Genomic DNA, 26,877 nt, shown 5'->3' on the forward strand with positions numbered 1-26,877 from the left:
CTTCTACTGTCACCAGAAGAAGCACAACATAATGTACCTTACCCCTGGATTCTGCTTCACTGAATGCATGTCTGTTGATTTATGTAGATTAGTACAATGTTAGCAGGTTCATTCTACAAAGCAAGTGTGCCAAAGTAATTAAGTACCTGAAAACGTGATTCATACTGAAGAGAAAAACTGAAGTAAGTAGCTCTGTAGTTTGAATAGCTCACAAACTCATGTAAGCAGGTGATCTGTAGATCTCCTCCTGGACATTGTCAGATCAGTAAGCAGTCTTAACTAAATTATTGTTTTTCACAAAGTGTTGACAGTAGTTAAGAACATTGGCTGATATCATGGCTCACTAAATCATGTGTGACAAACTAGATTCCCTGAAGCATGAAGAAACTCACACTCACATTTCATGGGCTGGAGGCACATCCTTTATGAATTTCACCATGCCATCTGGTCTTCTTGATGTGATAATGCAGTTTAGATGTCCTTCTATTTATCTGTTGCAGTATTCTTTACACAATGGAGTTGCCTGCCAAGTCTTTTACTTGCGGTACATCTGATGCAGGCTACTATCGGACGTAGGCCATAAAAGAGAAGTAAGCACGAAACATCCTCAGAACTTCTTTGCCGCCAGTCGGATTGCCAGCCCTGGACATTGCTCTGCTGCCGGAATCATTTTCATCTATAAAGATAAGTTCCCCATTGGGGAATCCTTTTTGTCTTTTGCTACTGCCTTATTTTGTCTTCCAGGAAAGAGAAGTGTGACTGTGGAAGACAGATTCCACATAAGGATAGCCATTCCCAGTGCATTTTCTGTCTCAGGCCCCAGCATGACTATAAAAATTGTTCAATTTGTCAATCCTTTGTGCCCAAGACCCTCCATAGTTGGCCGTCATCTCTCACTATCTACTTGGAAAATCAATGCCTTATGCTCCTTGCTAAAAGAGAGATGGAAAGTTCTGCGGACCCGATGACCGAACTTACTAAGCATAAAGCCGAAACCTAGATCCAAAGCTGAAGCTGCACATCTCCATATGGACATCTCTCTCGATGCACGTGAGAGCTTGGAGACAAGCTTCACCACAGATCCAGCTCCACAGGCCAAGCCTGTCATTCAGGCCACCTTGAAACTGGACATAGGCATGCCCAGAGAGGCCTCACAGACATCAGCTCCTGATGTTCAGGGGAACCCTAGGCTCATTGTGTCTGAAGGCCCCAGAGGAATAACCAGACTGTAGTGAGAGAGGTTGTTGAGTCGGACCTGGTCGAATGTAGGCCTATGTCTGGCCCTCCTTCTTTGCATCAGATGGATAACCCAGCAAAGAAGAAATAAAAACTAAACACTCTTCTCCCCCACTAGACTCCCAGAAGGAGTAGCAGAATTTCACACAAGGCCTCTTTAAGGCCTTCATAGCTCTAAGGCCTCCCTCAGGTCAGCCAGTTTCCCCTCTTGCCTGACCTGCTTCCCCTCACAAGGGCACAAACCACCTCAAAGGAGGATTCCTCATCTGATGAGGACAGTGATTCACTGGCTTACTCTTCCCAAATCCCCTCACCCTTGGATTATGCCTCCCCTGAAGAGGATTCAAATGGAACAGAATCCACTTTGGAGGAGATTTCCTTTGGGGAGACCATTTCTAAGATAAGAGATCATTTTAAATGGGACAGTTCACAAATGTGTGAGGTCCAAAAATTATATTATGACCTTCTTCAAATATAGTCCCCTAGACTTCTGCCATTCCTCTTGTTATACCAGCTTTTTTGGATGGTTGTGCATCCATGTCTACTCACTCTGAATATCAACCTCTGGCCCCAAAAAAGCCAGACAGGTATTACAAAGTTCCCCAGAACTGCAATTTCCTTTTAAAGGTCCCTGTGGCAGACTCCTCTCAGTGGCCTCTGATAAGGCTTCCATGTCACTTCCCTCTACCTCCCTCCTACCTTCAGATAAGGATAGTAAACAGTTTGAGAGGCTGGGCAAGAAAATGTATACCTCAGCCACCTTAGCATTCAGAGCCCTGAACTACTAGACCCACATGACCAAGTACACTATGGAACTTTTGTCTCAGATCTCTAAGCTAGTTTCAGATATGCCAGACTCTCAGAACAATGACTTGGCAACCTCCCTTATTGCTGCATCCTCTCAAGTAGACAGACATTTGATCAAATGCAGCTACAATGCAGTAGAGGCAAAGTCATGTGCTGCAGCTTCTTCCTCTACCCTAAGAAGGTTTGCCTGGTTAAGGTTTAAGCCCCTCCCTGAAGACATAACGGCAAAGCTTATGGATGCCCCCCTGGATAATTCTGCTTTATTCGGTAAACTGTCTGCTAAACTGTTCAAACCCATACAATAAAAAAACTAAAGGACCTTAAACACATATTGGTATCACCTCTGCCTAAATTCCACAGACACTACCCTGGAAAATAGGTCTTTGTACTCAGACAATCCTGGACCCCCAACCAAAACTCCAGAAGGGGTCCAAGAGAACACACCAGTTTTCTTCTTTTTCCTCTACTCCCCAGTTGACTAAGCAGCCCTTTCCTGATAGGACAGGCTCTTCCTCATGACTCCTTGGGCAATCTTGGCTCCCCTGCCCTATCCCTGCACCTCACACTATCCCTTCCAACCTGGGAAACCATCACTCAAGACTCTTGGGTCCTCAGCATCATAGAAAAATGGATGCTGTATGGTCTGGAACACAGTTCCTCCCTTCAGGGGTATCCCTCAACCTCCAAAAGAACAGAAACCTCTTTTCCCTTCAGTTCTGCAAAACCTGTTAGAATACGGCACTATCCAGCCCATGCCCCCAACCAAAAAAGAAAAAGGCTTTTATTCTTGCTTGTTCCTGGTTCCCAGGAAGGAAGCACCTTGGAGCCCCATCCTAGACCTCTCCTATCTCAAAGAATTTCTGAACGTTCCCTCCTTCAAAATGTTACCTCTCCAAACCCTCTTCTCTCTTATCCTCCCTCACACCTTCTTAGCATCCATAAACATCGCCATATCCCCATTCACTCCAGATACAGGGGAGTTCTATGCTTTTCTGTAGCTTCCTGGCATTTTCAGTTCTCTGCCTTGCACTTTGGACTTTCCAGTGCCTCAAGAGTTTTCACAAAATGCCCAGCACCTGTGGCCACTTTCTGCAGACTCAGAGATATTCATATCTTCCTTACCTAGACAACCTTCTGATTCAGGCCAAATCTCAAGAGGAACTGAACAAAAACATCCACTCAGCCATTGCCATTTTGCAAAGCCTGGGATTCACCATCAACAAAATCCTAACTTGCTCCATCCCAAGACCATGTCTTTCTGTGGTGCAGATTTCAAACCAAGAAAATGATGATGTCTCTACTCCTCCCTCCCCCCTGCCCGAAGGCCCAGAAGATTTCCCTCCTTTTCTCAGAGATTCTCCCCCTCAATCTCCTGACTGCAAGACAGTTTTTCCGAATCTTGGGATTGATGGCCTTTACCATCCCTATGCTTCTTCTGGCATGGCTGCACATGAGGAAATTCCAATGGTTTCTGAAATTTGTTTGTTCATGGGGAGGCAAACAAGTCTATTTGTGGAATGGTAGTGGAAAACGTCAACAGGGGAAAGGTTTGTAGACACTTCTAATGCATATCTAGAGTATTTGGAACCGAAATGGCAGATTTTTTAAGAGCGGACACTACGCCCGGAATTAATGATAAAATTTCCATAAAGTATTTGTGGAATACCTCACTGGTGGACAATGTCCAGGACCACATCCCTGAGAAGCATCCATTTGTGGGCCTGTGTTATGGATCTGCTCAGTGTGCCTGCCACAGAATTTTGATTGGAGGGGATGTAAAGCAGCTGAAGAGAAACATCTAGTAGGCAGGCTAGATCCCAAGCCTGTAAGGGTAGTCTGCAAAGGAGGTAGGATCTTGTCCCCCCTGCTTGTTTATATACTACAGCCCTACATGCTTTTAAAAGACTGTAACGAAGTTTGTTCCAGACTTTCTTGCGGCATAATTTTGAGACAGCTGAAAATAGGATTGTGATGTCTCTGATCTGTGCTCTAACCACTGGTTTCCCCTCTCCCCAGAACAATAGTGAGAGGATGCTACACACACTTGATGTACACAGACAACTCAGATTTATCTCCACAAGACCAAACCTTTTAGAAAATCAGAACAATTATTTGTGTCTTTCCACTCCAGGGCTCTGGGATTGTCTGTGTACAAACAGACCGTCTCCAACTGGATCTCCAAATCCATTTCATTTTGCTATACCCACCATGGTAAATCTCTTCTTGGCTCAGTCAAAACTCACTCTATAAGGGTAGTGTCTTCCTCCGGGACATTTTTCAAAGGGCTGGACATTTACTCCATCTTAGAGGCAGCTACCTGGACATCTGTGCACACCTTCACAAAACATATGCTGGATTCCATCTCCAGATCCAGGGCAGGGTTTGCTAGGGCCATTCTGTATGGCTTCCTGGAGAGTTCCTCTGCCACCCCCACTTCTCATTCTGCATGAGCTTTTGTATTCTTCCTCATGTAAAGAATACTGCAACAGATGAATAGATAGACATAGATACGTTGTGTAAGAACTTACCATAATGATAGATGTCCTTCTCTTCTCTGTTGCAATATTCTGTCCCACCCTTCTCCCCCACTTCTTGATGTTCATGGATGCATTGATCATCTTTCCCTTGGATTGTCTCTCCACCTAGGGCATCAGTTCTGAGAATGGTGAGTGAATACATCTCTTTTATGGCCTACATCCGATAGTAGCCTACATCAGATGTACCGCGCACCCTACAGTAGTAAAAGACTTTCATATACTGGAAGACATTGGGTCACCTTGGTAGGCAACTCCCTCATGTAAGGAATACTGCAACAAAGAAGAGAAGGACATCTATCATTATGGTAAGTTCTTACACAACTAATCTTTCTCTAAAATGGGTGTTTGCTTTAACACTTGTTTTATTTAGCTGAAGGAGTTCAAAGAGTGTTGGCTAATTCATAGCACAAAAAGCTAAGCAGAGATCATCCCTGGATGTCTATGTGATACTGTGTGTAGAGATAGAGCTATTAATCTGCTTGAAAAGCTAAGGGTACTGCAACCTTAGATGTATATTTTTTGTGAGTATACGTTGAGGTTTCTCAGTGTGGTTTAGCTGCTTAGTGAGGTAAGTACTGCAGGTGCATTATATTCAATGATGACCTAATAAGGAATAAATAAAGTGGGGTTGTGACTTCTTTGGACCTTGGAGAGTAGAAAAAGTTGTGCAAGGCAGAAATATTTTCTAACCCCAACAGAAATGTGATAGTCAGAGGAGAGTCTGTTATCAATACAGCACCCAAGTCCTTCATGACTGTGCCAAATTTAAGTGTAATGTTATCTCTGTGAAAAGCAGTAGTGGTTGTAGATTTACTAAAGAAACCTAGGTCACTTTTGTTATTTTAAAGGATAAGCCCATGATTACAGCACCAGGCATTTGTTTGGTCATGACCTTTCTGGAGAATTTGAGTGTCAGAATGGGATTTAATAACTGTCCCCAGTTTGAAGTCATCAGCAAACTTGGTTAACCATGGTCCCTTTATATTAGCTTTTATGCAACAGAAATCTATACCAAAGGTGAGGGGACATTACAAAATCTTGTGGGACACTAATAGCGACATTTTTCTGTCTGGTGCAAATCCAATAGACTTAATGAAATGGGTTCTATCAGACAGCCAATTACCAATGCAAAGAACTATAAATAGGTTAATGTTGAGTTGGGAGAGTTTGTCAATAATCTCAGCATGGGAGTTAGAGTCAAAGACCTTGACCAGGTCCAAATAAGCAAGTATGGACTGCTCCTTATCCATATCTTTTCAAAGAATTCAAGTAGGTTGAGCAGACATGATCTGCCTTTTCCAGAGCAAACAGGTGTGCATCCTGTGATATAAGGTCACCTATATCATTGTTTATTAATCTGGCTATAATTCTTTCCATAGTCTTGCAGATAATACAGGTGAGACAAATAGACCTGTAATTCCCAGGATCGGTGAAGTGACTACCTTTATGTAGTGGCACAACAACTGCTATCCTGCTCTCCTCAGGGACATAACCAGTGAGGAAACTCAGATTACAGACATGATAGGGGTATTGCTCAGCAGGCATCCAGGGATAGTATGAGGACCCAGGGAAGCAGTGTTTTTAATTCTGGAAAGTGCCCAAAGGAATTAATCCAAATTGATCTCAGGAGAAGGGGTGTGAGTAAGCTAATGGAGGAGATAGATGGGAGGATCGGTTGAGTGACGTTGGAAGAGAATTTGACCACAAGAATATTAACAATGTTTTTGTTGGGGGGGGTCAAAGAAAGAACTACCATTGGAGACAAGTTCAGATCAGAATTGCAGGTTACTTCTAATCTTCATAATATAACTGAAGAAGGTCTTGTAGCTTTTTTCTTTTGAATTAATCGTAATCCTGAATTCATAGTTGGCTTTAATTTTCCTGATGGTATGTTTTTGAGGTTTAATTAAAAGTCTTAAATTCCTTTTATAATGATGATATCAATATCTTTTACTGATTACCAGGAACTTTTTCTTGTTATTATCGAGTTTTTTAATGTGGTAATTCCACAATGTAGCTTTATTTCTAAACTTGCCATTATGCTTATGCCAGATTGGTGTGGATGGTTCTATGCATCTATCCAAGAGGGTGTAAAATTCAGAGCAATAGGCAGCAGCCTCCATTACAAGATGTGCAGGGGTGCTCTACAATTTATGATTGTCAGTAAGGTCAGCAAATTTATTTTGGAGTACTCCCTGAATGTGGAGGCATTACTGGGGCTATAAATCAGGTTTTCATGGAGAAGATCACAGTAAGACAGTCAGTTTTGACTAGAAAGCAGATTACAACAGGGGTGGTGCAATTGGGAGAAATGTTTAAGAAGACAAGATCAAGAAGATTAACACTTCTGGGGGATAGTGGGACAAATTGGTCAAGTGCTTTGGCATTTATAAAGTCCAAACATTTCTGGGAATATTTGTTGTTCATAGTAAATGGTTGTCAGCTTTTGTGTGTATAGTTAAAGTCATCTAACAGAAAAGTATTCAACTCCACTTTTAAATTTTCTACATGCTCTGAAGGGGTCATAGATGAGGATCTGTAATTAGCTATAAACTGGCAATTAATTTTGACTGCAACTAAAACTTCAGCCAGTTCCAGATTTGCAATATGTGAAATCTGGTGAGGAGCAATGGAGTTACACATAAATACATACACTCCCCCTACAGTCACTGGTAGATCTGAATGCATGATAGGCATTGTACCCTGGAATGCAAGGATATCTATCATTGCAATAGAGCCAGGTTTCTATACTAAAACAAATACTTATGTCTTCAATGTTAAAGAAGGCCTCAAGTTCAGATATTTTGTTATTTAGGCTTCTGGCATTCAGCAGTGCTACTTTGATCTTATCCAAGTTGGAATTTACTATGTTGGAATGTCCATCAGGTGAACTCTATCTAAAAATTCTCTATGGGAGTAAAACATTTTAGTCTGTATGAAAAAAGTGAGCAGAGAAATACATGTAATATTTTAATCCTGCTGGATGGTGGCTGTGTTTACCAACTGACACCTTTCTCAGCCAGGGTCTTTTGATGCTGAGGAAAGGCAAAAAAGATTGACCCAGTAACAAAAGGACTCAGTGGCTATACTGCAGACTGTTGTCAAAAGCATCCACAGAAATTAAAAGAAGTAAGGCCATGTAGGGCAAACATTTCAAATATACACATTGTCTTAGCATAGACTAAGATGCAAAGCTTTCAGTAAGCCAGATCACCTTCTATAGACAGATAAATGTCATTCTGCTGAAACTTTCTGTTAAATCAAAGTGTAAGAGTGAAAGCATTCATTCCTAAAATCTTATAAGACTATTAAAAAAAATCAAAAAAGGAAGATATTTCATACTTCATGGAGAGATCAAAGGCACAAATATCTTTATGCTTTTTCCTAATATTTCTGGATTTTTTACTTAGTCTTTTTAGCTCTTATAAAGAAGGGCATTGCCAGGCCAAACACTGTTTTCCAGGAAGTATTGCAAACTTTATAATCCATCTTATGTCTTATCTCAGAATGAGGCCTTTAGAGTCCCTACTTTCATTCCTTAAGATGTCTTGAGATTCAAGAGGTCATGATAGAAAAGTGAGCAAAGTAGGCAGTGTAACAGGTAACTGGTATCCCCATGTAACACTGGTACAACTAAGAGATAGTTTGTCCAAACTGATAATCCCCATAGGTGTGTGGTAAGATTAGGACCCCATTCAGTGAACTATCTCTCCTACTCAGTCAAAGCTTTACTGGAAACAGACAACCAAGACAAAGTCTCATTAGCAATTGGAGACTTCCAGATGAAAAAACATTACTGAAGACCCTTAGAGGAACTATACTGACTGGATTATCAGCATTAGTTTTGTTTTGCATTCATGAAAGAAGATTATACAGGTAAGTTTTACTTTGTATATTTGTGAAAATGTTAATACGGATACACTCACAAATATAAATTTGCACAGATGTCAAGTCTACATTTTCATAGAGTAGGAGTTTCATTTGCCCATTTATGAAAAAAAAATGCAATGCAAAGACTTCCATTTAAAGTGTGTATTCTTAAAGTGACAGTTTGACATGGCATTGCGTGCTTGTTTGAAAATGTCTCCTGCCATTGTTCAAGGTTGTTGCTGACCAAAGGCCAACTAGTTTAACAAACAAACAAACAAATGAAAAACAAAAAATAGAAATATGTGACCAACAGTAACTAATCAGTAGTCAGTGTAGATGACAGTGACAGATTTCTGCAAAAGAGAAAGCAATGGAGCTAAATAAAGGCAGGCAATGAAGGATTAGGCCTGCCCATTAAATGCAAAATGTCAGGAATCAAGAAGAATCATAAGAGTGCCCTGCAGGTCCTACAGGAAGTGGGAATGAATGATTGCTTTATCTTAGGGAGAAGAGGCAGTCTGTGGCTCCACTTCTGTGGAAGGACTCTGTGAAGGAGGAAATAGGAAAATAGTCATCGGGAAAGAAGTAAGGAAGGTATTTCTCTGGCACAGTAGCTATAGAAGGACAGTCACTAGATATGTTACTGTGTGTCCTAGGGAAGGCTCATTCTTGCCCTAGAGACCCATAGATGACTTAAACACACTTCCCTTTATGATTGTAAGAAGAAAATGTGGCCTCTGGCATCTAACACTGCTTTTAAACTACTGCCAAAGGGCCTCAACATGCAAGTGAAATCCCCATGAAGACCCACATGAATTGCTTCACCATCTTCAGGCAATATTAGCAAAAGCTAGAAAATACAGGAGAAGAAGCTTGCCAAGGTTGAATGAAGAAACCATTGTGGGAAACCATTTTCTAAGAAAATAAAATGGAGCCAAGGCAGATCATAATGTCCATGTTATTAGGGTTGTCACCTTTTCAAATGACCAAAGTGGGACATTTGTGGTACAAACGTCAGATTTTGCAGAACAAAACATACCCACAGCCAGTACAAAGGACAGAACTTCACTTTTTTGTCTAAATAAAACTTATTCTTATAGCATTTTAGTTGCGTATTCTGTTTCTTATAACATTTAGGTGTTTCAGATACAGAATAACTGTTTTATGCAACTATTACATAAAATATAGGAAATATTTTTGTCCTAAAATCTCAGGACATTTGCCATTTTTTAAATTTTTTTTTTGCAGGACACAACTGCCCAAAGAGGGACTGTCCCTCGCAAAGTGGGACAGGTGGTAACCCTGATAGGACTTATTTAATGAGGTGTCAAATTCCTGTGTACTTGCAGACTGAACAGCAATTGCCTGTAGCTCTGAGTCAGTTACATTTACATGTCAGAAAGAAAATCTTTATAAATTAAACAAATAAATCAGCTTTTTGCCTTACTTGTCAATTTGAATAATTTTCTTGCATTTAAGCTGCTTAATCACAACACTGAATACTGCACTTCAGTATTGTAATTAAGCTACATTGTAACAATTATGTTGTGTGAGGTATGCATTTAAAGCACTGTAGACTTAAATGAAACAAAACAACCCACATGACTAGCACTGTGGGTGTAGAGTGGAACACACTGTAGTCAGAGCCATAAGCATGAATGAGTTAAAAATAACATGGAAATAACAGGAGTAGGCCCAGCAAGGAACCAGTAGTTAAGTCTTAGGTGAGGGTGCCTTCTGTTGGCAGGATATTCAAATCACCAAACAGAACCTGTTGGCAGAGCTGGTCATGAAAACCTGCCAGTACAGTAGCTGAATGAATAAACTTTTTTGAATTTCTACCTTAGATAATACACCCATAACAACCTTTCTGATGTGGAAGGTGCTTAGGCTAGGCTGCAGCCATTTAAGCTGTCCTGATTAGACCATCCTAACTTTTTCAGTCTCATCTTTCCTACTGAAATCAAAGAGGAAGCACTGTATTCTCTGTTCTATTGCCTGTGACTTGCTGCACTCAAGGGGAAACTTGTATGAGTTTTACTTTTTCAGAAAGATCTAATGCTATGATGCCTATAAATCCCAAAAGAAATGTAATCTTTAAGATGTTAAAGCAGTACACAAGGAATGTAGCCCTCCCGCGATGCAAGCACAACAACAGTCTCTTTGCCCAGACTTTGCAAGCACTATCATATGATAAGGTCAAAAGCTGGTTTCTCCTCTGTGTGCAGTAACAGAAAGTTATCACAGTAGACCTGAATGCTGTAACTGCTAAAGTAAGCGCATACCAAAGAGCTGCTGTCTTTCTTCTAAGAGATTTCTAGTGATTATTTTCCTCTAAGGGGTCAGCATCAGTAGCATAAAGACATAAAGCCCTAACTGTATCCCAGATGACCCAAGGTCAATTAGTAGCTTAGGCACTTGAAAGCACTGGCACTGCTAGTTGAGAATGGACGTGCCCATCTTAGGGAGAGTGTTGGTTTGAGCCAACTGCCCATGGCATCAGTCCTGCTATAGGAGAGGCTGGGATGTTAACACGTAGCCTGTGGGCAGACATCAGACTCACTAAGTCATCAGTAGTTGGTAGCATTTACAGTGGATATTTGAAAGCATGCAGCCGTGTTCAAAATGTACTGCAAGTTTCCTGTCATGCATATCACTCAGACCCTCCCCCTCATCCAAGTGGTGGTGCAAGGCTAACCCTAGGTTAAGCCTACCCATGGCCCTAACCTTATATATTATGTTACAAAAAATAAATTCCTTGGCAGTAGCACTACAAAAGACAGAAGGACACAGAACACAGACAACACAAAACATGCACAACACAAAATCTATCCGCTTACATAACCCTTATAACCCTAACCTGCAAACACTTACATCTTCACAGCTGCTATAACACAGTGCTGCATATCTTCATAACCACCACTTTTTTATTCAAACATTTACCTTCCTGCACAATCCTGCTTAACTACACTATATAAAACTAAATTCAACCATATGTGATTCACTTAAATGAGCATTCACTCATATGTGCATTCTCAATTTTTTTACACCAATAAAAACTTTTCTGCCAAGTGTGCATTCTACCTTTTGAGTTGCACCTATATGTAAATATATATATATATCTATATCTATATATATATATATATATATATATATATATATATATATAAAATTAACCGCACTCAAAAAAAATGAACGGAGAAGAAATTTTAACTAAGAAATGAACTTCATGACAATAACAGCATTCAAAAAATAGTAAATCAGACCAACAACTCTTGCAGTACTTTAGCGCTTTCGTCTTATTTATTGTCAAGACTTCTTCAGAAAGACATGTTTCATAACTATGAGCAACCATTTTCACTTCCTTTAAATACATTAGTTCTAGCAGGCCATTTAAATTAACAACAGTTCCTTTCCAATAGAAAAGTGTGAACAGGCAGGGTGCTGTGTGCATTTTCATTAACATTACAATTGCAGTTACATAAGTTAAATTGGTCAGACAGTAATAGCCTTGTGGTGACAACGGCATAATAATAGGGATTGTGTGCAAAAAGGGATTGTGTGCAAAAAAGGGATTGTGTGCAAAAAAGGGGATTGTGTGCAAAAAAAAAAATATGGGGGAACCGGGAAGGATGAGAGTCATGCTATGATAATTCTAATATAAACACGTAAGTTATGAGACCCTGCCTCCAAAGGTAAGTAAAGAAGTGCACGGAGAAAGGAGGAGTCAGGTAGAGAGTCCTACTTTGCTTGGGTATCAGTGTGTGTGTAGAGAAATGTGTGGGTATGCCACCTGATGGGGGAGTGGGAGGAATGCGGTGTGGACTTGAGGGGGGGCTGTAAGGGGGCATCCCATGACAAGGAGTGTGGAGCTGGGGTTTGATAGGTAGGAGAATATGAATAATAGAGTGTCCCAGAAGACTGTCAGTGTGGATGGTATCACCCCTTGAATGGCTGCATGAAAAGTGAGACCGGGGGGTTGTTGGTGGGATCAGCGGGGGCTAGCCTGGTGACTGGGCGCGTGTGTGTAGGGGGTAGGGGGGAGGCAAAAGTCAGAGAGAGAGAGAGAGAGGAAACACATTATATTCACTTGCACACTTGTAAATCCATAAACACATTAAATCCTCTTGCACAATTCTTCAAACCCTCTTGCACAATTCTTCAAACCCTGTCACATTTCAGTCTCTATACCATTTAAGTGCACATTTAATGTTCAGTGTCTCGTTGAACTTGGATAGACATCAGCTCTCAGTTCTATCTGCCATTTTAATTCCTGGACTTTCAGGAATGTGTCCATGTCCCGTACAAATTCTGTTATTTTTTCCAGTGCTGTGAATTTGAATCATGTGAAGTTTGGGCAAGTAGCACTGTGTTTAGCCAAGGCATTCAAACTGTCCTGTTTGTGTATTGCTGCAGTGTGTTCTTTAATACGGCTACTCAGCTTTCTGTTTTTTTTGCCATATAGAAATTCCCGCAGTGTTCGCAAAAAGCACAGTAGACTACATTTTTTGTGTTGCAGTCATAGTGATCATGTAGATTGACAGTTCTGTTGCAGTGCAGGAAGGTGACGTTGTTGTCTTTTCATATGTGTACACAGGCGACACACTTGCCACAGTCAGACATTCCAGGTTCTGTCAATACTTCACTCTGTGGGGATGGGCTTTTATTCCTCTCGAACGCACCACCAAAAGAAGAGGTTCATTTGAAACAGAAGTTCGGGGATGTCCCAAGTAACTGTGTCAGACCTTTTTCTCCTTCCAAGATGTCCCAGTTGTTGGTGAGGACCCCTCTGATTCCAAACATATCTGTGGAAATTGGAAGGGGGAAACTTGACACCCAGTCCTTTCTGTTCGGTCTGTTCTGTGCCCTTGCTGTGAATCCCTTTTCCAGGATTGGTGGGTACCTGGAGTGTCTGTGCTGTATGATCTCTTGGAACAGGTTGTCCACTAAATACTCTGGGTATTTTCTTTCTAAGAACAAGTTTCTGAGGTAAAAACCTTCCTTGATGAAAACCTCGTCCCTAAAAATGAGTCTGGATAACCGGATGAATTGTCCTTTTACAATATTCTTTTTCATGAAATGGGGATGCTGGCTGCTGAACTCCAGATAGTTATTCCGGAAAGTGGGCTTGCGGTAGATGTTGGAGTTAAACTGTCCACTTTCCGGGTCAATAGTGAGGTGGATATCCAGGAATTGAGTGGTGGTTCCGATATGTCCTACTGTGAGGGTCAGGAAGTCCAGACTCTGGAAAAGGGTTTCCAGAAAATTGCTCAGAGAAAGTCTGTCCCCCTTCCAGACAAAAAAGATGTCATCAGTATAACGCCTGTACATTATGGTGTTGTTGAACCCGGGCAGTGATTCAACCTTATCCATTTCCCAGGCACTGAGGACTAAGTTTGCATATTCCAGAGCCATTTTGGACCCCATGGCTACCCCTTTCTGTTGGTGGTAAATCTTCCTGTTGAATTGAAAGAAGTTATTTCTTAATACTGCTTCTGTTAACCTGCATACAGTATTAATCTTAGTCCCACTTAGGTTGGAGTGCCTGTTCAGGTACTCTCTGGTGAGGGTCAGTCCTTTGGCATGGGGGATGTTTGTGTAGAGTGCTTCTACATCTAGGGTGACCAGTTTGGAGATGTCATTTAGAAAAGCCCAGGAGTCCTTGTTATAGTATTTGCTGTTCTGTACAATGGGTTTAAGGATGTGGTCCACGTATTGTGAAATCTTTTCTGTTTTTGTCCTTTGGTTCGATACCACGTGGCAGAAAGGTGGATTTTCAGGGTTCTTATGAACCTTGGGGATTCCAAAAAATTTTCCAAGGCTGGGTGTCATGACCTGCGTGAAGTCTTTTTCTTCTTGAGAGATCTCATCCCTGAAGTACAGTTCCAATAGTAGGTTGTTAATTTGTTTAACGTTTTGTTGTACCTGGTTGATGTTGACCTTTTTGTAGAACTGGTTATCCATGAGGGATGCTTCAAGTGTTTGGATATATCTCTCCTGCTCAATCACTACTATCCCGGATCCCTTGTCAGCCTTCATGATTCGTAGGGATTTGTCCTGACACAGTTCCTTCCAAGCCTGTCTTTCTTCCCTGTTTAGGTTGTGCCACTTTGCTGAGGGCTTATCAGAAAGGAGTTTCCTGATATCCCTTTCGCAGGTACTCGCAAAGCGGCTCAGTGTGTTGGAGAGTGTAGGAGTGTACAGGCTCTTCATGGTAAGGGGTCTGTCATTATCTTCCGAGCTTTCCTCATCTTCTTCCTCTTCTTATTGTTGTATATCTAATTTTAGTTGTAACTTTCTCAGGTAGCACTTGAGGTCCAGGATAATATCCGCCATGTTGGCTGTCTGCGCCAGGATGAAAGAAAAGCCTTTCTTCAGTACCTTATGATGGCTTTCCAAGAAAACTCGTGTGGTGAGGTTAAAGATGTCACCTACCCCTGCTGGAGACCTCAAGTCAGTGCTATCAGGTGCTGGTATCAATGAATGGGGAGGGTGATCAGGGTGGTCCATCCCAGTAATATTAGTACTGTATCCCGTTCCCGCTCCTTCTTCCCCTGTGATTGTTGTTCCCGCTCCTTCCCTCAATACTGTTGGTGTTGTGGTTCCAGTTTCGTTCATTACCCCCAGGTCTGAACCTGATATAAGTCCTGGTTCTGGTTGTGAGTCCTGCTGAAGATAAAAAAACATTGTTGTTGCCACTTGAGTTGTTGTTGGAAGACTGGTCGTTCATTGGTGGGGTCTGATAAACCCCTCCTTGATTGATCGTACTGTCTGGTGTCCTGCGGTTTGTGTTGTTGTTGTCCTCATTGTTGTCATGGTGGTCACATTCACTGGTGTCTGGATCTCCCTGTGTCGGCTGATTTTGGAAAGGCATTTCTGGTCTTGGCTGTCCCCTAGGAGGAGTATGTACCCTCATCTGGGAACTACTCCCTGCTAGTGGGCTGGATGTGATGAGGAGTTTATCCACCTCTGGTGTTTTGGGTCCATTTGTGGGTTCTTGTAATTCTGTCGTAGGCCTTAGTTTGGTTGTGGACAACAGGTTGGTTGTGGGATATCTGTCTGGCCTTCTCTGTGTGTCTAAGCAGTGTGTGGGCCTGATCGGGTATGCTTTTCCTTCCTCATATTGTTTAATGTCCCTAAGCAATTTACCTTTCTTGCATTAAATCAGTGTCACCACATGCCTAGTAATTTTGTGCGGTACATTGTCCCACATTTCCACAAAGTCAATAAATGTGGGATCCTGCAGGATGCGTGTTTGCAGATCATCTATTTAAGACTTGTAGGTGGCCATACTGTCAGTATTGTTTTGTTTGAGGGCTTTGATAGCTGCTAGCCCAGAGCCATTATGTTTCAAACAAACCTCTTCTTCTGGTGGTGCATTCGAGAGGAATAAAAGCCCATCCCCACAGAGTGAAGTATTGACAGAACCTGGAATGTCTGACTGCGGAAAGAGTGTCGCCTGTGTACACATATGAAAAGACAACAACGTCACCTTCCCGCACTGCAACAGAACTGTCAGTCTACATGACCACTATGACTGCAACACAAAAAATGTAGTCTACTGTGCTTTCTGCGAACACTGCTGGAATTTCTATATCGGCAAAGCAAACAGAAAGCTGAGTAGCCATATTAAAGAACACACTGCAGCAATACACAAACAGGACAGTTTGAATGCCTTAGCTAAACACAGTGCTATTTGCCCCAACTTCACAGGATTCAAATTCACAACAATGGAAACAATAACAGAATTTTTAGGGGATATGGACACATTCCTGCAAGTCCGGGAATTAAAATGGCAGATAGAACTGAGAGCTGATGATGTCTATCCAGGTCTCAATGAGACACTGAACATTAAATGTGCACTTAAATGGTATAGAGACTGAAATGTGATAGGGTTTGAAGAATTGTGCAAGAGGGTTTGAAGAATTGTGCAAGAGGATTTAATGTGTTTATGGATTTACAAGTGTGCAAGTGAATATAATGTGTTTCCTCTCTCTCTCTCTCTCTCTCTCTCTGACTTTTGCCTCCCCCTACCCCCTACACACACGCTCCCAGTCACCAGGCTAGCCCCCGCTGACCCCATCAACAACCCCCCCGGTCTCACTTTTCATGCATCCATTCAAGGGGTGATACCATCCGCACTGACAGTCTTCTGGGACACTCTATTATTCATATTCTCCTACCCATCAAACCCCAGCTCCACACTCCTTGTCATGGGAGGCCCCCCTAACAGCCCCCTTCAAGTCCACACCACATTCCTCCCACTCCCCCATCAGGTGGCATACCCAAACATTTCTCTACACACACACTGATACCCAAGCAAAGTAGGACTCTCTACCTGACTCCTCCTTTCACCGTGCACTTCTTTACTTACCTTTGGAGGCAGGGTCTCATAACTTACGTGTTTATATTAGAATTATCATAGCATGACTCTCATCCTTCCCGGTTACCCCATATTTTTAATAATTTTTTTTGTTTTGTTTTGCACACAATCCCTTTTTGCACACAATCCCCTTTTTTGCACACAATCCTTTTTTTGCACACAATCCCTTTTTGCACACGATCCCTATTAGTATGCCCTCGTCACCACAAGGCTATTACTGTCTGACCAATTTACCTTATGTAACTGCGATTGTAATGTTAATGAAAATGCACACAGCACCCTACCTGTTCACACTTCACTATTGGAAAGGAACTGTTGTTAATTTAAATGGCCTGCTAGAACTAAAATATTTAAAGGAAGTGAAAATGGTTGCTCTGCTCATAGTTATGAAACATGTCTTTCTGAAGAAGTCTTGATAATAAATAAGACGAAAGCGCTAAAGTACTGCAAGAGTTGTTGGTGTGATTTACTATTTTTTGAAAGCTATTATTGTCATGAAGTTCAAATATAGATATAGATATATATATATATATATATATATATATATATATATATATATTATTTAAATATATATATATATATATATATATATATTTATTTAAATATATATATATATATATATATATTATATATTATTTAAATATATATATATATATGTGTGTGTGTGTGTGTGTGTGTTTATTTAGTTTTGTTTGCTGGGTGTAGTGCAGTGATCAATACTGATCAGTTTTAGACTTCTCCAGGGTGAAATTCAAAACATTTAACAAATAAAATAGCAGGAATATAAAAAAATACTGTAGTTCAGTCTACTTACATAGAAAAACTGTTTACATTAGTTTCTAAAGCAGGTCAACCTTTAGTAATTGTGTGAGAGGAGCAGGGGATAGGATAGGAGAAATGGATAGTGTGCTAGGTAATATGTCCTGTGTTGAGGTGCTTTTCGATTTGCATCCTGAATTTGGAGTATGTGCTAATTTCCTGTATGTTGATGGGGAGAGCTTTCTAAATGGTAGGTGTCCAAGAGGTAGAGGTCTGTGCAGTGCTGTGGAGTTTTGGTTCTAGGGTTAATGAGAGTAGGTGTGGCTTGTGAGTAATGTAACAGATTGTATGATGAGGTTTTTCATTAAATTTAGCTGCAAGGGGTGTAAATGTCTTAAGCTGGAGTAATTTGTAGAATTGGGATCCTGACAGTAGGTTACATCTTTCATTTATTAGTAGCCATTTGACTTTTTCTTAGGGTGATACAGTGATACACACTGACGGTGAGTATATAATGAATCAGCATATGCTGTTGGAGATTGTCTGGTGTGTGGTGGTATTTTTCTTAGAGTGATTGCAAAATTGGTAGCCTGTGTTCTAGCTGAGAGAGGAGAACTCCTTTGCCAATGGTCATTCTGGCTTGTGAGATAGAAAAGGGGGATATTTTTTTCCCAAAAGAGGAGGGATTTTATTTTTTTCTCTCCCTCTAGGTAGAAAGGGAAAGATTAATCAAGCCATAGCTTTAGATGTTTGAATGTGGAGGTTTTGTCTAGAATATGGTTGTGTAAGTCAAAGATCATTAAAGAGTCATTTGTTTGGTAGATATTCCATGGAGTTCCAAAAAACAATTCTGAATTTTCTATCATTCCTACTGTCTGGGCTGTAGCATCTCTAACTAGCACACATGTTGATATTATATGAGGGTGTTGAAGGTGTGCTCAACCCCAGTAATATTTGTCTCTTTTCTGGTATTTACACAGTTCAGATATCCATCCTAATGGATGTTATGTGACAGTTCTTGCCTTCTGTACCTAAAACATTAAAATCTTTCAAGCTTTCCCGGAGTCATGATATCATTTACCAGGATCTGCTTGGTTGCTGTGTATATTTGCTGGGAAAAATTATGATTTGATGGACTAATTCTACTGTTTCAATCCATCATCTTTAAGAGGTGAAGTGAAAAGCCTGAGACTTCCAATAACTCCTTGAAGATGTATGGAAACTACATATCTCAGGTACTGGTAGAATGGTCCCTCCCATGATCCTAGGTCATTACTAGACTGACAGAAGACAGCTGTAGGAGAAACATAGTCCAGGTATTGATCAAAATGGCCTACAAAATAAACTCTGGAGGTATCATCATATTTTTGGTGATTTTGACATTCCCTTTAGACTCTCAGGGGGTCTGGTTTACACCCATCATCAGCCAAACATAAGTGGAAAGTGAGATATGCCCCAGAAGCAGAAACTTTTTGGACTGCATTTCAGGCTTTATGTACTGCCTTACCATTGACTAGTCATACGGAACATGACAACAACCATTCAGCTTATGTGAAGTGATCTATTGATTCCACTAGTTAAGGTTTAATGGTAGCACTCACAACCAAGTGTTCTTCTCCTCGTGTCTCTCCTGAGCTATGCAGGACTCACCAGCTAAGATTCTGTAGACTGTTGTAGGTATTTCTGCAGCAATTGCTCCTTCAAGTATGGATAACACCTTAAACATATGCATTGACTGATGAATGGTAGGACTTGTCCTTACAAACAAAGGAGTAAACAGTTAATGAGATTTAAGTAGCACTGGGCCTTGTGCAGAATTCTCATATCTAAGTTCTGCTTCTGGCAAGCAAACACACTAGCAGTGTTGACCCATTATTCAGAACTACAGCTAGCCTGTTGCATGTTTCTTACATTCTGCACTGAGAAAGACAAGTCAGATCCCATATGGAGTTAGTTGTAGGCGGGTGTCTCTCTCTGTCCCTCTCTCTCTCTCTCTCTCTCTCTCTCTCTCTCTCCACCGCAGGTTATAGCATAAGGGGGGGTGCTGCACTCCTAAGTATGTTATCCTTTGGAAGAAACACTAACCTGAGGTCTCTCCCTTTTTTAATTTCTGCAAGTCTTTTGGGTTTATAATACCATGATGGGAATGGACCCCATTCCTAAGTCAAAGTACAATTAAAGTTCATGAAATGAGTATTGTTTCATTCTTTTATGTCGGCCAGAAGTGCTCTTCTCAGCACTTGCAATGTGCTCAGTAATGAGTTCTTCTGCACTTTGTATGAGGTTACATGGATTGGTAACATATCTGAATATGACTGTAGATTCTTTTTTTAGAATACTCGTTGCTCCTACTACTATTGGAACAGTCTGGGTATCTTTCTTCCACATTGCTCTCATTTTTGCCTCCAAATCCTGATATTTTATGACTGTGTGTCTCTCTGTATGCAAGACACTGTAGTCACTGTGTGTGGCAATTTCAATGATCAGTGCTACTTTTGTCTTCTTTTCATGGAATACTATATCTGGTTTTCTGGCATCTATCTTTTGAACTGTTGGTAATGGGTGATCCCACGTGATTTGTGGCTTATGTTTCTAGTGTTTTTCAGCCACTTCAGTACCATAATGTTTGCACAATCCCCAGTGCAACAGTCTTGCCCTATTATTATACCTTTCAGTAGACAGTAATTCTGCCACAGGTATGTCACAACCAGCAACAAGTTGTGCAACTGTTTCCAGTTCAGTTTTACAAAACCTGCATTTGTCTGTTTCTCCCACGTGTTCAATCGACTTTGTAAAGCAGTGTGTATGTAGCTCACTATCTTGGGTTGCCAATATTAACCTTTCATTTCTTGGTTTGAATTCATCTCTCTTTAACCATTCCTGCATTCATTCCTGATCAATACGAGGTTCTTCCAGAAGTTTTCTATACTTGCAACTATATTTATGCATTTTCCACATTTCTTGCCTTCTCATGTGATCGTTCACCATATATTCTTTCTTTTGTTTTTTGGCACATTCAGTTGCTGCCTGATTTTTATCTACTTGTGGTTTGATTTCCATTCCTGCTTGACACCAGTATGCTTCTGCTAGCCTAAGCAGGGAAGTCATCTTAGATTTATTTTCCTGATCTTTCAAAACTTGCACTATGTTTAGGTCTTGTGAGGTCAACAGATATGTATGCACTCCTTTTGCTAGCAAATATATACATGTAATCAATTTCAAAGAGGTCCATCCCTCCTTTGGAATGGGGAATATATAATGTTGGTATGCACTGATTTTTATAAATCATTTTGTGAGCATGAAGCTTCCTTCTTATTTTCCTGTCTAACCTATCCCAACACGTTTTGGGGCCAGTCAATCATTCCAAAACTGTAAGTTAGGACGGGAAAGAGCAAATTTATTTATAGCTTGGATTTTGTTCCTAGATGTCAACACTGTTTTCAGGATTCATTTAAGTCTTCTAAAGTATCCCTTACTAAGTTTTATTTGCATTTGTTCATGTTTTATTGTTGATCCTTCATCAATTCCCAAATATTTATACACTCCCTTTTACTCAAGTTCTTTTATATCACATTCATATCCCAAACTGATGTTTTCTTGGTACTGCAGTTTCCTGCTTTAAAGGTTGCTTTTGCACATTTATCAAGACAAAATGACATTCTTATATCATCTGAAAAAGTTTTGACAACTTGCAGTTGTGCTTTCAGTTACTCATCTGATGAGTTGTACAATTTTAAATCGTCGACAAAGAGAAGATGAGACGTTTTTGCACTTTGTTGTTTTCTAGGAGCCAAATTGTAGCCATGGCCTAAGCTGTAAAGTAGACAGCTTAATGGGTTAAGGGCAAGACAGAATAACAGCGGTGACAGAGAGTCACCCTGGATATCCCCCTTTGAATTTTTATCCCTGTAATAATAATTTGTCCTTTATCATGGCTTAATTGCAAAGTGGTCTGCCACTGTTTCACGGTCATTGTAATGTAGTCAATCAGTGTAGGGTGTATCTCATACATTTTTAAGCACTCCTTTATCCATGAAAGTGGGATACTATCAAATGCTTTTTTGTAGTCAATCCATGCCACACTTAGATTCTTCCCCTTTTTACAGTTCTCCACTATGACTTTATTTAACAACAAATGATCCTTTATTCCATATGACTTTCTTTTATTACCCTTTTGTTCTACTGCCATAATTGAGTTTTCTTCTAAATGACTGTAAACTCTGTCAGCATAAATTCCAGTGTATACTTTATATGTCGTCAGAAGGCAAGTTATTGGTCTATAATTTTTAGGGTGGCTTCCAGGTTCACGCTTATGTAGGAGCATTGTTTTTCCTGTTGTTAGCCAGGTTAGTGTCTGTTCAGGGTGCGCATATAAATAGCTCTTACTCATAGCTAAATCATCATGTAAAGATGTTAATACCTTTGACCAAAAGTTAGGTACTGCATCTGGGTTGTAGGTTTTCCAGTTAGAGGCTTTTCTTAACTTTGTTTCAATCTCTCAGGCTGTTCCTTCATCCTATTTCATATGCTGTACCTTTAAACTTCTTATTTTTTCTTTTACTTCTTCTATCCATTTAGCATCTTTGTTATGTTCCAGAGGATCTTTATAAATACTTCTCCAAAATGTATATATTTCTTCTTTTTATGGTGGTCTTTCAATTCCTTTTATCGTTTCACAATTCTCTGTAAAACTTTTTTGGGTCATCAATAAATTGCTTATTTTGTACTTTTTCTTTTTATTTACCTGTGTATCTTCTAAGTTTTTCCATCTTTGCTGAGATTTTTAGTTTATTTGCAATAGTGCATGATAGATCCTGGTCTGTTCTAATACTGCACATTGCTTTTATCACATCTATCTTTCTTAATATTCTTGTTGATCTGTTCCCTCTTCTATATTCTTCTAACAGTGACACTTCTTGTCTTAATTGCTTTATAGTTTTCTGTATTCAGTATTTAGTATTGGTATTTGATTTCTCCCCTTCCTTTCCCCTCACTACCCTGTGTTCTTGTGGTAGAACTTTATCAGTTATTAATTTAGCTGCACAGTAATATATCCTGTTTACTTCTGTTATATTGCATGGATCTCTATGGACAGTCCTAATTACTGTGTTCATTTGTTTTATCAAACTTCTGACTTTTTGGGTTTTATTGACCTTCTGCTATTTCTTTCACTGATCTTAATATGTCTATCTATCTCTGTTAAATCAAGCAACTCTTATATTAGCTCAATTTCTCCTAAACTGAGGGCACAATTTTTGTTTTCCATTTCCTGCGGGCATTCTATAGAAAGTTCTATATCATCTTCCTGTGGCTCTGTCATATGGGAACACACTGGATTATCACTCCTCAATATTGAATGCATCAGAGTTTCCACAGTTTCCTATTACTTCCCTTGCTGTCCAGCTTCAAGTGAATGTTTATACTGGTTTCCTGTGGAAGACTACAAAATATCTTCATATGGCACGTGACCAATTACTCCCCATTCCACTGGTTTACCCTTAATTTGGATGTCTATTGCTCTATTCTGTTGTGGTGCTTTCTGAATTAGATTTTCTACACTGAATCCTTCACGTCACAGGTACTCCATAAACTCAGTTTCTATTTCTTTAACTTCTCCATTACTAATCTTCTTTTCTACTTTTCCTCTTTGTCTTCTTATTTTTTTGTATTGTAAAGTTTTTCATGTCTGGATTCCTTTGCCTGTATTTCTCTTCAAATATCTTTGGTAGTGCTCTTTTTGTATTGCTTAGTTTTGCTTTCTCTTTTGCATAAATATTGCACCATATTAAATATCTTTTTCTTTCCCATGTCAATAACTTTTCGTCAGATGTCTTCTGATCTTCCTGCTTCTCTTTACTTTAAGGACTCACTCCATCATGCTGTGATGTAACATGTATTAGACCTTCTACACCAAATTCTTCACTTCGCAGGCACTCCATACCTTCAACTTCTATTTTTTCAACTTACTTTACTAATCTTGTTTTCTACACTCCCTCTTTGTGATATTATTTTTTATTGTGAAATTTTCCATATCTGGATGCCTTTGCCTTTCGAATATCTTTGGGGCTGCCTTCTTTATACTGATTAATTTGGCTTTCTCCTTTGCATAAATATTGCACCATGTCAAATCTGTCTTTCTTTCCCATGTCCATATTTCTTTTTTATACTTTTCAAAAATCTCTATGTTTTGTTGTTTATATTTTCGCATTTCTTCAGATGCTTCTTTTTCCAAACAGAGCTAAGTTTTTTGATCTATATACTGTTTTTCATAAAATCATTGTGTTAATGAATACAAATGTTTATTTGAAACTTCTGACAATTTTTCTTGTGGAAGTATTTTCTTTCCTCTAATTTCTCTGTTAATCATTTTGTATATCTTGTATCTGGAAATTCTGAGCTTTTTGCATGATAGTAACAATACATAATTTCTTTCTTATTCTCAGTAGTCCACTTTGTCATCTTTATAGCTCTTCTTTGGCCTGCCAGTTTTTGTGACTTTTGTCAACTACCTCTTTCTTCTACAACAGGGGGGGCATCCTCCCCCTGGGCCTGGCCTGGCCCCATTGTAGGACTGTTTCCATGTTTTGAGGATTCTGCACTGTCATTTTTTTCCAGTCCTGGCACCAGTGTGCCTATCAGGATTGGGCACTTTTTTATCCTGAGTCTTGTGCACCCAGATATCTTTTATAATTTTTGAACTACTTCTGTCCATGATATATGCTATATCAATTCCGTTTATATATCAGTGTCGTCTTGGTGAGATTTTGTAAAAAGCAGAGTCCACCTCATGAAGGTACTCACCAATACTTGAGGATGAATTCAGTTTCAGCAATACTACACTCCCTTGTTTGCTGACTTACCATCTCTCCATTTGGACCCCGTCTGATCTGAGGTCCCATCCGATTGACTTGGTGGTAGCTCAGGTGGATATAAAATATCCCATGGCACCTATTGAAAAGAGTAGGGGGTCATTTATTTAATACAAACATAAAAAAAACATTAGTTACATATTTATAAAATGTGTATATTTGCAGGCATAGATCTATATATATATATATATATATATATATATATATATTTCTGTTTTTTAATATTTTTTCTTATGGCATCCTCACAGTTATTCTTCTATAATTAACCTCCACTCCTTCTTCTACAACCATAATCTGATTTTTTGCAATATATCTGCCAAAATCCATTTCTCATGAAACAAAATTTCATTCAGTCTGTGACATCTGGTTAGTATCCTACTGTACTGTCACCAAATTGTGACGTCCCTCACTTAAAAACTAGGTCAGTAATTAAGGAGCCTTAATCCTCAGTACTGACTCCAGTGTGGGAGCGTCACAGAAAACATCAGAGCACAGAGTACACAAGAGTAAAATTCCACAATTTGCCTTAAGAGCACAACAAGAACATGCTCTAATCCGGGCTGGACTATATACCTCTGTTCACCCCAAATGTAATCCCTTATTATACATGTCAGAGCAATGTGTTCCAGTTTAAGACCTCTGACTCTCTCGCACTCAAAATAAATTCAAATGTTACACACTCAAATACTTATGGAAAGCCTGTCACAGATTTCTAGCTGTGTCATCTCCCAAATACAAATGGTAAACACTGCCACCAGAGTAAGACAGGTTTGCACATCCTTTGAAGGTTGATCAGTTATTAAAAATTAAATATCAAAATAAATGATAGCTATGACCAGAAGCAGCCAGGCATTCAAGATAACCTGGGGAGTATCAAACAGGTATAAGCATTCTCTAAACTCTAAAGAATACACTGATTGTCCAGCCACAATGTAAAGTAATGAAAAACATTTAATAATAAGTAAAATGATTACAAGAATGTAAATCATTAATTTTCAATAAACACCAGAACTCAGTCACCAGAAATGTAAAATTAAACTGTAGGAGAGAAGTCCATCATTTTAGAAAAAAACTCTAAATAATAAACTTTTCAAATCTCAATAGAGAATACTGTCCCTGATCTTATCTAAAACATAACATCAAGGTACAGGCAGGCTTACAGTTTTTGGTGAGTCCTTTTTCTTGGGCATCCACTGCACAGCACTTTAACTGACTGCAATTCTTAACTAACTGCCCTTCAACTTGACTTCAGAAGTCTCTTTTATAGTCCAGGTTAACAGTCTCAGCTGTCTTATTTTAAAAATAGCAATCAGGCTATTTGAAAAAGTTCTCTTTCCTGTCAATCATCTGTTCAAATAATCACTTAGCAACCAGGAACATTCTGATGACATCACCTACTGATCAGCTGATTCTCCATAGACAGTTTTTACTTTAGAATCTCCCTCACAAACATGTGCAATTGTTAGTGTACCAAAGCACTAACATATTCTTTAAACATTTTGTATAAACAGGGAAATACTCAACATTTTAAAAACATTTACATTTTCACAATTAGACATGCTGGCATACAACACAAGTCAATCTGAGAATATACACAAATCTCCTGCCAGACATGCTAACATAGATGACAGTGTTTTCATTTTCTTCACATAGTCTTTCATTCCAAATAACACAGATTACATAAAATAAATTATCCACCCTTCTCACATATGCTTTTCTTATTATTCTTATAACATCTATTCATAATTATATTCATATCTATATTATTTATTTTTATTTTTTTATTTTATTTTACATTTGTTGACCGGGCTAGTCCAACTGGATATATGTCCATTTTCAGTAGAGGCCCGGGGAGAAAAACTCCAAAGACAGATACATTATAACAAAATATATAAGGTTACAAATACAAAACAGTGTATGTCAGGTTACAATCAAGTTAACATAGCAGTAGATACAAACATTTTATAGTTTATTACAAGACAAATATTTACAATAATGTGGGACAGAATATTCACATGAGGTAGATTAAACTTAAGGTTTACAATTTCATGAGAGTGGTTGCATAAGAGTATTGATAACATGTTGCTCAAGATATCCATGTGAGGTAGAACATCACTAAAGTGGGTTTGCTATTTTTCTAAAGTTTGCAGAAAGAGCATTAAATTATAATTAAAGAGGAGTTAGGAGAAACATAGTCACTGAGGTAATATGTTAGTCAGGGTTAGTGCAAGGGCAGAACCAGTGTGTTCTAAGGTGTATTTTGAGTTTTTGTTTGAAATGGGGTAGGGAAGGAAGTGATATAAGATCACTAGGTAGAAGATTCCAGTATTTCCCACTTGTGTAAGAGAAAAGAGAGTTTCCTGCCATGTTATTAGACTTACTAATACTAAGTAGAGGTTTGTTAGCTGAGCGTAAG

The 26,877-nt window shown here is 39.4% G+C and overlaps 1 protein-coding gene across 1 annotated transcript in view; it reads left to right on the top strand.

Annotated features, from left to right (window-relative positions):
- Positions 1-26,877, top strand: part of COL4A1 (collagen type IV alpha 1 chain) — a 1,084,337-nt gene that overhangs the window by 857,950 nt on the left and 199,510 nt on the right. The window lies entirely within an intron of this gene.

The sequence above is a fragment of the Protopterus annectens genome, chromosome 5.part0 (assembly GCF_019279795.1).
Source record: "Protopterus annectens isolate FY-2018-M chromosome 5.part0, PAN1.0, whole genome shotgun sequence".
Lineage (NCBI taxonomy): Eukaryota > Metazoa > Chordata > Ceratodontiformes > Protopteridae > Protopterus > Protopterus annectens.